The sequence below is a fragment of the Hemicordylus capensis genome, chromosome 3 (genome assembly GCF_027244095.1).
Source record: "Hemicordylus capensis ecotype Gifberg chromosome 3, rHemCap1.1.pri, whole genome shotgun sequence".
Classification (NCBI taxonomy): Eukaryota; Metazoa; Chordata; class Lepidosauria; order Squamata; family Cordylidae; genus Hemicordylus; species Hemicordylus capensis.
Window position 1 is genome coordinate 155,537,429 of NC_069659.1, and position 14,551 is coordinate 155,551,979.

Sequence of the window (14,551 nt, forward strand, 5' to 3'; positions counted from 1 at the left end):
TCAATCTGAAACTGAATTGTGTGGGGATGCTTCAGTTTATGATGAATCCCAGTGGAGCATCTGCAATATTATGGTATTTTGGTCCAAGGCAGTACTGTATGCACAGAGGCGTAACTAGGGAAAATAGCGCCTAGGGCAAGCACTGAAATTGTGCCCCTGTCCAAACAGGAATGATGGGACTTGTAGTCAACAATATCTGGAAATCCCCGTTAAAAGGAATACTGTACCATCTAGACATGGTTGTTGATCAAAACCTGAAAACATGAGCCATCTCTGTAAAAGACTTAGAACAACAGTCAGGAGTTATGTGAGGATTCCAAGTGTCATTTTCTCTGTCTCATCTCATTCTTTTTAAAAAACATGACTTTGTCCTAGAGGATCACCTGCCACTAGCAAAATAGGGGAAGAAGGTGGTGGTGGTGGCGGGGGGGGGGGGGGGTCTATAAACCAGTGAATGATTCCTGACAGCCTTTGTCTTATGATGACTGTTGGCTCATGATGGGGTATATGTGCATTCACCACACTAGTGCTTGCTTTGACACCAGGAGGGAGGAAGATACATTAGTTTGCCACACTAGACAGAGGCATGTGCAACAGGAGCAGACAGCCAAGTTCTGCCAGGGCCAAAACCAGCCCCTGCCAGACTAAGAAATCATTGCAATTTGCCCCTTCCTGTCACAAGCAGTGTGCTGTTCTTTTATTATTGACTCTAACTCTCAAATATCCCAGTCATGGATGGAAAATTCAGGGTCAATTTACAAGAGACACATTTTCTACATGGGAGTTTCTTCTGTGCAGGTGTTGTGCAGAAACCCATGTCTAGTGATCGCCAGGGGATAGCAAGGTTGGAATGGGCCAAGATGAGATTTTAAAATGGGCCCCCAGCCCCTCAAAGTCCAGGGCCTCCACACATCCCAGGCCCCCAAGGATTTAAGTTTGATATTTCAAAATAAGAATGCTGCCTGGAAATACATTTCACTGAATACACACATGCACACTTCACAGTATATAGTGATATACATTGAGTACTATATATTTGTGCTACTTTTAATGCCTAGCACACACTAGCAACGGTAATTATTAAAATGGCCCCCTCGCTGCAGATTAGCAAAGGAGACTTTCAAACATGCAGGGTGAGCCTATGTTTGTTTTCTCAGAATTCTGAACAAATTAGTTTGATTCCAGGAGGTTTTTCACATGAGGCTTTTAAAGCCCTTTAACACACATCTCCTCTGGAATGGAGGTGCTGCATTCACATGTTGGCCAGATTTACCCTGAAGTGCCTGCAAGTTATTGGAGAGCAGTTCACACACAAGAAAAATAAAATAAAATAAAAGCACAAGACATGCTTCACAGTTCTCACTCAGACCTTCTGGGTTGCAAAACAACTTGAACATAAGTGCATTTATAAATGAATGAAAGAATGAATGAATGAATGAATATTTGTTCCAGACGTTTTTGTAATTTTCTGACATGAAACAAGCCACTTATAGGCCTTAGATAGTTTTTGTTTTTAAAGCCAGCACATTTTTCAGTCTGTTTTAAATTAAATATTCAGAGACTTCTCAGTCTCGCCCCACCCCCCATATCAAAGCCCTATGGCAAGCAGATCCCTATATATGGGGGTAAGCACAAAAAGGAATTCCCAGCCTACCTTGCAAAAGCTGTGCTGGATGGTCTGGTCTGCTGCAGGGAGGGTCTGCTGCAGGGAGCTCTGCCAGCCTCCTTCCTGGCTTGCTGGGGCCTGCCGAGTTCAGGCTTCAGGGAGGCCTACTCGGAGGCCTCTCTGGAAGCCCGGCCCACCCGCCGATCAGCTGAGAGGCGGGGAGAGAAGAGCTCTGCAGTTTGCAGGCTGCTCCGATCCTAGGCCTCGTTGCTGATCCCAGGCCGGAGCTGGAGGCAAGTGGCTGAGGGGCCCTGGGGCTGGGCAAGTGGGCAATGGGGTGGGGGTGGCAGGAACTGGCGTGGCGCCCCCACCTCAGTGGCGCCTAGGGCACGTGCCCTGCCTGCCCCCCCCCAGTTCCGCCTATGTGTATGCAGATTTAAAACAGTTGTACATTTTTTCATGTGACTATATATAAGAAGAGGCAAAGAGTGAAATCATTCATCTTCTGAACACTTAATTATTTCAAATGTAACCACTATTGTTAGCAAGTTTAAGGTTAAATATTGGCAGAAGTATTTAGGTTCATTTCAGTGGGAAGCCCCCAACAATAAAATCTGTTATTTTACAAATATGTAAATTGGAAGAGGGACTTGCAGTGCCTAGTGTATCTATTATACAGCACAGCTGGTGGCTCTGACTGCATGGTTGTATCTGAAACGCAATCCAGCTTGGTAAATTCCAGGGCAAATTGATGTATTTTTTCCTTTGAAATGCATGCTTTGGTTACAGAAAAGACACAGATTATGTTCTCTGTTTAGTCTAGGGGCAGCCCTTTCATGAGGCAGGGTGGTGGTTGCCTCAGGAGTGAGTGCAGGGAGTGGCACGAGAAGCGTACACTGACACAACCCTTCCTCATCTCCTTGGGGCATGCTGTTTATTTTCCTTGTCCTGCTGGGGTGCACCTCTTCTCCCCACCACCGACTTGAGCAAGGAATGCCCAGTCACCACTGCCTGGCTTGGTGGCATTGTCTGAGAGTGCTCACATTGTAGAAGCTTTTCACAAGCCCCTCTCTCATAGATTAGGTCTGCAGCCCAGTCTGGCCAAAGTCCAGCTGCTAGACCCTATTTGGGGATCTTCTCCACCTGAGAACCCTCTGTCAAGAAAAGAAAACACAGACCAGACGTAAAGTAAAAGCTGCAATATTTATTGCGTCATGTTCAATTTAAAGCAGAAGTATGCAGAAATAAAACAGACTGCAACATCAAACAATTATGCTTTAAAAGTATGGACTGATAGAAACCACCAAGGCAAACACCACACCACACCAATATGGTAGATCCTGATTCTTCACCAAGGTACACTTTTTATAACTCCTTCCGAGAAGAATCAAATACAGTAATGTGTTTTATTCTCCACTAGTGGGCCCAGGTGCAGAGTATCTGTGCCTCTAGTTGGGCCCAGCCATCCCCCCCCCCCCACACACACACACGAGGCATGCCCAGCTTTCTGGCTGGCCGTCCGACCTCTCCCCCACCACCACCGTTCCCCAGGGCAGGCTGTCCTGCTGCCGCCAGCCAGGCTAGACTAGCCCGCCGCCACTTCCTCCATTCAGCCAGGCCAGGGCCCACTGCCACCGCCTCACTCCGGCGGGCGGGCAGGCCAGGGCCAGACCATCCCACTGACGCCTCCCACCTCCTCCTACCATCCGGCGGGGCTTTTCCCACCATCCACCCACCTCTTCTGGCTGCCAGCCTTCCGCCTCCTGGCCGCCGCCATTATTTCTCTCTGTTTCAATGCTGGAACTCTCATGTGCTCTAGAGCATCTGCGCGCTAGTACTTGATTGCTCCCCTCACCCCCTGCCACAGCCCCCCTCACCTCAGAGATCTCCCCACCCTCACCTGAGCTGCACTCCTGCTCCTCCTCCTCCATCCCATTGCTTCCATCCCCCTTACCCCTCTTGGTCGTGGCTGCAGTGTTTCTGGCGCCTACTGGCCAAGCTGCAGCCCCCTATCCCAGAAACCTCCCCACCCTCACCTCGCTTCTACTCCTCCCCACAGGAGCAGCAGCAGCAGTTGACCAGGCCATTCCTCGCTGGTGCCACCACCATGGCTGCTCATTCCCCTGAGGCCACTGACAGGCCCGGTCCGGTCCTTTGCTTGCCTGCCTCCCTCTGGCCTCAGTAGCCCCAAACAGCAGCAGTGGTTGACTGGGCCTTTCCCTGCTGCCAGTGCTGCCATGCCCACTCATTCCCCTCAGGCTGCTGACAGATCATCTTCCAACTAGTAACAGTTGCATTCCAACTAACCGTAAGCATCACAGGCTCCTCCTCCTTATCTGCATATGGAATCCTCACTGCCCAATCACCACAGTGCCACAGGCTCCTCCTCCCTATCTGCTTATGGAATCCTCACTGCCCAATCACCATGGTGTGTCTGCTCTCACAGGCTCCTTCTCCCTATCTGCGTATGGAATCCCCACTGTCCAATCAGGTGCTTCAGTGGGGGCATGGCTTGCCACATTCCCACACATCCCCCTGGTCCATCTACAGGAATTAATAATATAGATTATTTTTGGCTTATCTTGACCAAGTAGTTCTTCCTTGTACCCACCCTCCTTCATGACTGGTCCACCTCATCTTTGTTGCCTCCTCTTTAACATCCCTCCCTCTGGTTTTCCATGGAACTCATGGAAACTCAGTGTTTTTTAGCCAGTGTAGAGCTCACCACAACTACCTCTTTATCAGGGGAATCCCCTGCTTTGTGATTGGGTATTTACTATTTTCTGCTTGAGTTGGTCACCTCTGCCCAGCCAAGTGGACCTCCATCAAGTTATGTGGAAAATGTTCTTTACCAGGGAAAGCATAGGTCAAAGGCCTAAGTGCACTTGTATGTTGATTCCTTTTAACCCATGATACTTTATTGACATGTGTAGATTAAGGTATGTGCAGATCTAATCAGATTTTCCATCAGCATGTTGCCACCACTGCCTTGGCAGCCTGAGAATGCTGAGCACCTGTCTTCAAAAGTGCAGGGGAGGGGGTCATATTGCCCTGTGCCTCAGATAGCAAAATATCTTGGGCCACCCCTGGTTCAGCTGATATTATTTTAAGAGCTTCAAATTAGGGGTGTGCAGAAAACCAGTTTTTGTAGTTCAGTTCAGGTTCAAATCAGACTTGAACCAGGGCCCCTGGTTAGAGTATAGGTTCTGTTGAGCCAGCTACTGGTCTGGCTCAAATTAAAATGGAGGTCAAACCAGTTAGAAGTGGTCTGCCATAGGGAATAATGGGAATTCAAACCAGCCCATTATTCCCTCTGGGTAGTGCCTAGTGACACCAAAATGGGTGGGTTGGTACCACCTAGTGACACCAAAATGGGTGGGTTGGTACATTATGAGGGGTGCTAAATACCGTCCAATTCCAGGGTCATCAGCAGGCCAAGAGTTGATCTATTGACCCTGAAAAAATCCAAAAAATCATTTTTTAAAAATCACCCGATTTCTTGATTGCTTTGCAGGAAAAGGAACTGTTCTGCTGTCATGTGGGTGGCTTCCTAGAAAGGCAGTGCACACACTTGAGGTCGTGTCAGGGAGGGCAAGCAGCAGTGAGTGGTCGCATCAGCGGCCACATCGGCCAGGTAAGCATCTTATTACCTCTCTCTCCACCCCCACCCAGCCTCCCCTTAGCATTGCCAGGGTCCCCCACAAAGCAAAGAGTAATTTGATAAGACATTTGATAAGACATCCTTGTATAATGTTTAGGATCTGTTACCAACAAAAGGCATTATAAGCCTTAAATAAAAAGAAAAGGGCTTTTAAAGATGCGATTGATTTCGGCTTCTCAATTGAAGAATTCAAATCTGTTTTGGCACCTTGTAACTTTGACCTTGTCTAATATTCATTCTAGCCCCTCTGCCTTAATTCCGGCGAGTGTTTGGGAGGATCACTTTCATACTTTATATGTGTAGAAAGGTCCATCCAATATTGACATGAACCTTGATGCTGAGCTGCACTCCCTTTGGTTTCTGGTTACTTTCTCTGAAACTGAAGCGCTCGTTAAACAACTCAAACCTGGAAAAGCCTCAGGTAATGGTTTTGTTACAGCAGAAGTAAATAGTAATTTGGAGTGGTGGACGCCTATATTGGCCTCCTTATTTACTGTCATAGAGATCACACTGCAGCAGTTCCAAAAGACTGGGGCATTGCTATTATAATTCCCATTTATAAGAAAGGGGAAAGGGATTTACCTGGCAATTATCACCCCATTAGTCTCTTAAGTGTTATCAGTAAGCTGTATGTGAAACACTTAAAACACAAAATATATGGATTGCCTTGAGTCAGAAAATACTCTGGTGGAAGAACAAGCCAGTTTTCGTGCAGGCCGTTCTCCCTTACATAAAGCACATATCTTGAAGCATTTGGTAGAAAAGTATACTCATAAATCTAGTGCCGCACTGTATGCTGCCTTCATTGATTTCAGATTTGCTTTTGATTCAATCTCTAGAGAAAAACTGTAGTCCAAATTCAAGAACGGTTATTACTTCTGATATATAAACTTTATGAAAATTCCTCTTTGATAGTACGCTGTAGTGCTAGGGGTCATCTCACTAAGGAAATTCCAACTCGATGAAGTGTCAGACAAGGATGATCTCAGCACCCTTATTATTTAACTTTTATATAATTTCCATGATTTATCATTTAAATAATATGGCTTATCATTGACCAAAGCTAGCAAACAAACATTTAGCATTTTGCTTTATGCAGACAACACAGTTCCTTTCTCTGACTCCAATTGGGCTAAAATGTGGTTTTAGTTCCCTCACTTTAAACTGTAAGGAGGAAGCCTTGGAGATTAATTACTCCAAGACAAAAATCCTCATATTTGCCAAATGTCTCCAGATCTGTCCATGACATTTGAGTGGCTACAAAATTGAATAAATTAAAATCTTTAAATATTTAGGAATAGTCTTTCAGGCCTCTTGCAGACAGAACACCCATTTCGACTATGTATCTCAGAATGCCCAGAAATCAGCATCTGCTATAAAATATTTTTATTATTCCAGAGGATCCTTATTTTTTCCATCTGCAGTAAAGCTATTCTTGGCAAAGATTTGAACACAACTCCTATATGGAGCTCAATTCGGCCCTTATAACAACTGCACTCTATTGGAATCTGTTCAATCCAAATTTTTAAGATCTATATTCCAGGTTCTGTGTTGCATCCCCAGTGTGGTTCTTCATTGAGAAACTGGTATAATTAGAGTAGAGACAGAGTGTTGGCTGTGTGTCTTTGCACATTGGTTAAGACTGTTATTCTGTTCATTAGGGTTAGTTTCCCTGACCTTAGCAGATAACTTTGACTCGAAGTGGAGAAGGTCTTTAGAGCAGAAATTCTACTCTTATGACTTCTTGCAGGAAGAACTTATTAAGATGGGCCCTGATCAGGCCAAAAGAACACTTAAGCAGCAAGTACTGGATGTTGAAGGGCAATTAGATCTAGCCAGTCTTCTAAAAGGTATATTTCTGCCCAACCAATTCATTTTCTTGAGACCTGTAAGCTACTTAAACCATTCAACAACGTTGAAATTTAGGGGAGCATTGACCCTTGCTCACTTTAATGCATTCCCCACCATGGTATTAGATGGGAAATTTAAGAAAATACCATATATAGCTTGGCTATGCTGTTGCCCGAACAGCTAATTTGGGGGCTGAAGCCAGCACCCCACTATGTGGTTTGGAGCTCTAGGCTTACAGCCTCCATCTTGGATACCTGAGCTCATGGGGTAATGAACTCTGCACATGCCCATATTCTGCAAACTATGCAATTTGATCACTTAGCACAAGCAAACATGGGGCAATGCTACCCAGGGTCAGAATAACAAGTGACTGTAGGGTAATCTTCATAGCCTCTTTTTCAGAAGAGAAGGAAAGTAGCAAAGTAGACCCCAGATCAGGGAGACCTTCACAAGGCAAATAGTTAACTCCCTTCTTGCAAAAGAGAAGTAGCTTCACTAGTCTTCTCCTCAGGAACTCAGATAAGCACAGCGCAGCCTTACCCCACCATCAATACACTAGTGATTTGGCAAGGACCAGGAAGTGAATTCATTAAAATTCAAAAGACCCATATCTCTCTTCAGCTGGAGACATCCCGGTTGGCAGTTAAGTTCACCCACTCAAACTTACTCAAACTTGAGTTCACCCACTCAAACTTACACATACACTTCCTTCCAAGCCATTCCAGTCTTTTGTTCAGTAGGTTTATACCCAAATTGATGAATTCATGCCTACATGAATTCCTTTGTTCCATATGAGTTTCAGCTCCTCCAGCCAGGGTACTTGACTTGGCACGAATTTGCCTATTTGTATCCTGAGGATCTCTCAGAACCTACCCTGGACCCAACCTACCCTGGACCCAACCTACCTGTTCCCCTACTTAACATGGACCTATACCACTCTGGTTCTTTAGCAAGTGGTCACACTGCACAATCTGCCTCTTCTTTTCCCTGCCTTTCTGCTCTACTTCTGCGAGGAAGTCTGCCCAGGCATTTCTCTGCAAATGTGGTGAATGCACCAACGGCTCGGGACTGGTAATATTAACTTCCTATCCCTTTAAAACTCCTCACCCCCTTTTCTTTCCTTCTTTAAGCCTGCATTTTAGTCCCTTTTCCAGTAAGCCTTAAGATGATTCATTGACAATCTGCACCTTAAGCTAAAATGTCTCTACGTTAGATTCTTGTTACTATTGCTAGTTAGAATTTTATTGCTTTTCCTAATCACCTTTTTCTCTTCCTGTACCCCTTTTATCCTTAAATAAATCTGACTGTATTGCACTTTCGCCTCTGTGGTGGACTGCTCTATACGTCATATTCATTCCCCATGTTAGCCCAAAAGCCTGATTGAAGTGTTTAGCGAGCATTCCAGTGCAGTTCCATTACCCCTTGTGGAACAGATGTCATTGAAACAACTGTGATCCTATTTCCTTAAATCTGTCTAAATTTTGTTTTATAGCTTGTAATATATGTCACGAGATGCTTACCTTGATGTAGTTTCCGTTTGTCTTCTGTAAATTGTATGATGATTGTTTATCTGGTCAATGTCCGCAATAAAGTAATTTGAATCTGCTTGTAAGGGGGAATCCTCACCAGATTCCCCTTTACAAGTATTAGCTGCCAAACTGATTTGGTCAAACGGACCAGACCAACTAGTCAGTTTGACTGAACTGGTTCAGCACACATGGTATGGCTTGAATTCAACTTGAATTCAAGCTGAACCATGAATTTTGACTTGTGCATACCCCTACTGTCCTCTTAAATGAGCCAATGGAAGTGGCAGCCAGAGAGGGCAGTACGGGGTGGGTGTGGTGGGGTGGCAAGAGGTACCTTTAAAACTTCTTACCAGCCATACTACCAGCATCTGCAAGCTGCGGGGAGCAAAGGCACACTACCTGGTATCGTGAGTGGTGGCTGTCATGTCTATGGCACTCACACATGCACAATAGCTATTTGCATGGTCAGCATGATGGGTGCATGTGCAGAGGTCATGTGAATGCCAGGTGGGGCAGCTGTCACTCGGGATGCTGCTGCTCCCCACAGCTTGCAGGTGCTGGTGGTATGGCCGGTATGGAGTTTTACTACTACTACTATTATGACGACGACGACGAAGATTCATATACCACTCTTCAACCAAAGTTCTCAAAGTGGTTTACACAGAAACATAAATAATATATAAATAAGATGGTCCCCTGTCCCCAAAGACACAATCTAAAAAGGAACATAAGGCAGAAACCAACAACAGCCACTGGACAGATGCTGTGCTGGGATTGGATAGGGACATTTATTCTCCCCCTGCTAAATATAAGAGAATTGCCACTTTTAAAAAGGTGTCTCTTTGCTCAGTTAGCAGTAAGCAGTTTTAAAGGTACCTCCCCACCCCACAACCCCCGCGCCACCCTCACTGGACGCCACTGGCCAACAGACAGATTTGGCAGGTCTTTTTGATAATCGATCAGTAATAGCCCAGTACTGGTGAGGCTGGGGGAAGGTTTCAAGAATGATCCACAGATGTATCTCTTTCTCTCTCTTCCTGCCCTGCTTCCAATCCCCAGCTGGGCCAATGACCATCCCATTTCCATCCCATCAATTACTTCACAGCCTTGTTAAGCAAAATATTTAATTAATTTTCTTTAAAAGTGTGCTTGTATTTAATGTGGATGATATTGTTATTTAATAAGTGTTTCCAAATATGAGAAGATCCAACAAGTAATGATTTGTAAACATAAACTCTAAAAGAGAGAAAAGGAAAGTTTAATCACAAAGCATCTCCACTAACCTCACCTTCCCCCACTCCATGCCCTTTAATAACAAATCTCAGGGTCAGCTTGGATAATGGTGCACCGACCATGCAGTTTGGGACAAAGATGAGCATGTCCTGCTCCCCCTCCTGTCAAGCCTTCCACTTCTGAATCATATTGAGAGGCAATATGATTCTCCCTGCCTTAAAGGCAGGGAGAGCCACTCCTGGTCTCATTGCCAACTCAGCGGGGCCAATTGATCTCCCCCCGCCCATGGGGCTGTGCAACCCCATTTAGGAGGGAGATCAGCCCACGCTGCATTGGCAGCATGGCCAGAATGGCTCTCCCTGCCTTTAAGACAGGGAGAGTTGCTCTGGCCCACACTGCCCAAAGCAGCGCGGGCCAATCTTCTTCCAAACGGGGTAGCGTCACCCTGTTTGGGCGGGAGACCATGCCCTTGTGTCTGATGTCAGATGTGGGGGGCAAGGCCAGGGGGCCATGTCAGCGGTGGCCGCACTCGGGCCGCCACCAGCCTCCCTATGCTCCTGCACATTAATGTGGTATTTAGAATGGGTCTGAGGGGTCTGTTCAGACAACCCGCCAAACATGCATTTAGAAAAAAGGGGAAAGCATGCTGTTGGAGGAACAGGACACACTTCTACATGTCCCTAGTTGCATGATAGGAAGGCCAGCTTGGACATCTTGTCTGGACCAGCTCTCATTTGCTTACAAAATATGAGATAAGCATATCAGTGTTATGATGTGATTAACTCTGAAACATCTTAATGCTGTATCGCCACAGCTTACAATGGTCATATTATGTTTTCTTCAAGGACATTCCTGAGAGAAATTCAAACTAAAAAAAAAAAAGGAATTAAAAATTGCTTCACTGTTCCAATGAAATGTACCTATTATTTGAAGTTGCAATTTCAAAAAGAGAACTGATCGCTCAAGCACTGACTACCAATCCCATGGAGATCTTTGAAACACAGGACAAAAGCAAGGCATGTGATTATGCTGTCAGTGGGGACACAATGAGAAGAAAAAGGCAACTGGGGCTTCTGGAACTTTCAACTTGATAATTCACTTCTTTGTGATCTACTAAGCTAGAGACTCGAAGCAACTGTTTTACCTTGTTGCTTCTGTGCTCTAAAATGTATGGAAGGATTTCTGGGGTCAAATGTACCTGTTCACAACATTTGCTCCATGACTTTCCTTCTCTATCTCCCTTTACTGCACATGGATGCGGGAGCCATGGAACGGGGACAAAGACAGAAACGTGTCCAAAGTGTGAGATGCTTCATATACACAAAATCAGAGGGGGGAGGAGACAGAGTCAGAGGTGGTGGCTGCTTTTGCACATAACGGCCAAACGGAGGCAAACATGCCAGAGTTTTAAAAGGTGGTAGTCTGATTGCAGAAAACCACGGTTTCATTACTGAACTTGCGGGTCAGTTTTAGCCCCCAAACTGCAACTGCAGTGATTTTCACCTCTGAGTCCTCAGGTTTGAAGGCAGCATTGGGTTGTACAGATGCTACCACCATGTCCTAACCAAGGTAGGAATGTCCTCCCCCTCTCCTTCATGCCATGTGTGCAGCCAGTGCTTCCCCCTTTGCAGTCTCCCAGATTACATATCAGATTGTCTGGGAGCACACAGTGGGGCGGCGGGGGGGGTGGGGTTTGAAGGCAAACTGCGGGTTTGTTGGACCTGCGGTTTGCCATTATGTGTGAAGCCAGTCATAGACAGAGACAGATTTCCGATCTATTAATGTCAGTGGGCCAGTTCAGATGATACTTTTAAACATGTATTTAGTATATCTCTGTGTTGTTTATACCCACTTAGAGAACAGACCAATGTTGGTAGAGTGTATTCTTCCAGTCATGTGTTTAGAATCCTACTGTATCTTCCTTCCACAGATGCAGGCCAATCATTCCCCTCTCTCTGTGGTTCCCAGGCTTCCTTTGTTGTATTTCTTACTTTGAACATAGCATGTCCCCATAAATAAAAGCACAAAAAATGATAGAGTCTTGTACAGTGAGCAGCTGTTGAGATGCAATTCTTTTCCAGGCAGAACTGAGAGCTTTGGCTCCTTTCTTTTCTATTGAGACATGCTGACCTGCCTGCTAGCTCGAAGTATACATATTAAATGGACATGTTTGGAGATCTCAGGGTGCACTCCAGGTATATATATTAGTAAAAGGGCTTGCAATTTGCAAGCATTCTTCCAAATATCAACCTCTTATCTCTCTCTCTGTGACTCTAGCATTCCCTATCTCTATGAGGCTTCATGGTCCATGCTTTTCAATGGGAGAGGTTTCCCTGCATTTTCTGGGAAGATGATGCATTTTTGTGGGGTTTGGGATTATTATTAATAATTATTTATTATGATTAGTAGTCGTCGTCATTGTCATCTGGGCAAAGTCTGGAGCCTATCTGCAAGAATTAGATAGATGTTTCTCTCTTTTGTGTGTTGGTCTGGGAGTTTCTTTCAGTGAGTGAGGCCCAAGCAGCGATAGATAGATAGATAGATAGATAGATAGATAGATAGATAGATAGATAGATAGATAGATAGATAGATAGAATAAAAGTGAGCAATATAGTGTACTCCAAACTGGGAGGGGAAGACCCCTTTTAAAGGAAAGGGTCCATTTTCAAACCCGGAACCCCAGATTTCTGTTGGAGAAAGAAAAGACACATTTTTGCACCGGTAAGTGGGATGTTGGAAGGTGGGGAAGAGAAGGCAAGGGACATGAGGGGGCCGTTATGCCTTGAGGGACCTGCCTGGTGATCTGGCTTACCCTCCGCCCCAACCTTGGGTCTCTCCTCTTGCAACCTCTCAGTCAATCCTTCATTCCCAGCCTGACCAAAATGATCAGATCCCAGCAGGGAGAAATATGAGGGAGGAAAGTGACTAAAGATGCTATAAGTGAGGCTGTAATATGAAATATGGGGGAGGGAAGTGACTGAAGAGGCTGTAAGGTGGGGGAGTGAAGGCAGTGGACCAGAGGTGACCCTTAAATCTTGGTTGGTAAAAGTGCACCCTCCTCCTCCTGGAATCAGGGCTGCCAAGGAGAGAAGCTGGGCTGAGCCAGCTAGAACCCATCGGCAGGGCAAGAGAAGTACAGCAGCTGCCCTGCCCACCCAGCTACCTTTCTCCACCTCCTGCTGGGGCCAAGGCAGAGCCCAGGCAGCAGCAGCAGCACTAAATGTGAGAGGTGCAGGAGTTGCCACTGCTACCCAGGCCCCATGTCTCTCTCCCCCAACTACCCACCAGAGCAGCAGCTGGTGAAGCAGGTGGGGGCAGTGGCAGAGGCAGTGCATGGTTTCTTTTAACAGCGCCACTCTTAGCCCTGTTGGGCACCAGTGGCAGCTTCTGTGAAGCCTGAGTGGAGGCTAGCTAAGCAGTGGAGGTGGTGAATGCTCCTGCAGAATGCTGGGTGAGTCTCTGCCTCTTTGCAGAAGATGCTGCCAGGTGCCCAACAGGGCAAAATGTGGTGCTTTTAAAAGAAACCATGCATCACCTCTGCTCCCCCCCCCCCCAGCCTGGTTGGGGATGAGAGACAGTGGGACCTGTGGGGCTCAAGGCAATTGCCCTAGTCGCCCTGCCCAAAGCACAGCACTGCAGCTATGGTACACAGTTCTAAAGTTTTTTTGATAAGTCCCAACTTAATTGGAGTGTTGATGGGTATTCCATGTCACCATAGCAGTTCAGCCAGTGGCTGATGAGTGAGATCATTTTCTGACCTTCAAGATTATGTGGCATTGGCCTCATTCACACAGAAAAACACAGAATAGAAGGTCCAATGGACCCATGGTTCCACCCCACCCCCCACGCACACGTATGTGTTCACATTTGGACAAAATGGACAGGAACTGAACTGCAGTCAGAGAGGCTGCAGAGAGGGGGTACTGTCTGTGCAGGCTTCCTTCTGGCATGAAGAACCGCTCCAAAAGTCAATCACAGCCAGAGAGAGCGACGAACTTCCTCCCTCAACTCTGGGTACATCAGTGCAGCCTTAAGTTCTGCATTGAGCTGTACAACAGGCAGCTGTAAATCTCAGGTACGAGGAGTGAAACTCACTACAACCCGAGGTCTCAGATTGGAATTTGGCAAAGGAACCTTCACTTCTCTGATGGGTTTCATGCATTTCCATGTACAAGTTTGTCAGCCTCAGGCTCCTTTACGTCTGGTTGCTCGTTACAAGCAAATGCGGCCAGAATAACAGATCAAACAATATTTAGGTACTCAAAGACTAAAATGTGTTTACCAATGTTTGTGCTGTTTTGAGGGGGAAATCTTATTACATATGGGGCAAATTTGCTACTTTACTTTAAAAAAATAATATGAATGCTCTGTGCTGTAATTTGACTACACATTAAATTCTGTGTTCCCAACATTTAGCCCCCTAAAGCTGCATACACACAGTCTGCCTCTCTTTCCCATATGATCAAAAACAATTTATTTTTTAGGAGATCTTAACTATTGACATATAAAGTATTGTTTTATATGTCACCTCTAAGATGCCTTATCACATCAGAGGAAATCAAAAATCAATTTCTTTGTTACATCATTTCAGTGTTAATTTGTTGGGGAAATTCACAATGAACTTTGGAAAATAAATCCTTTTGACATCAGAAAACATAGATAGTGCTGCCA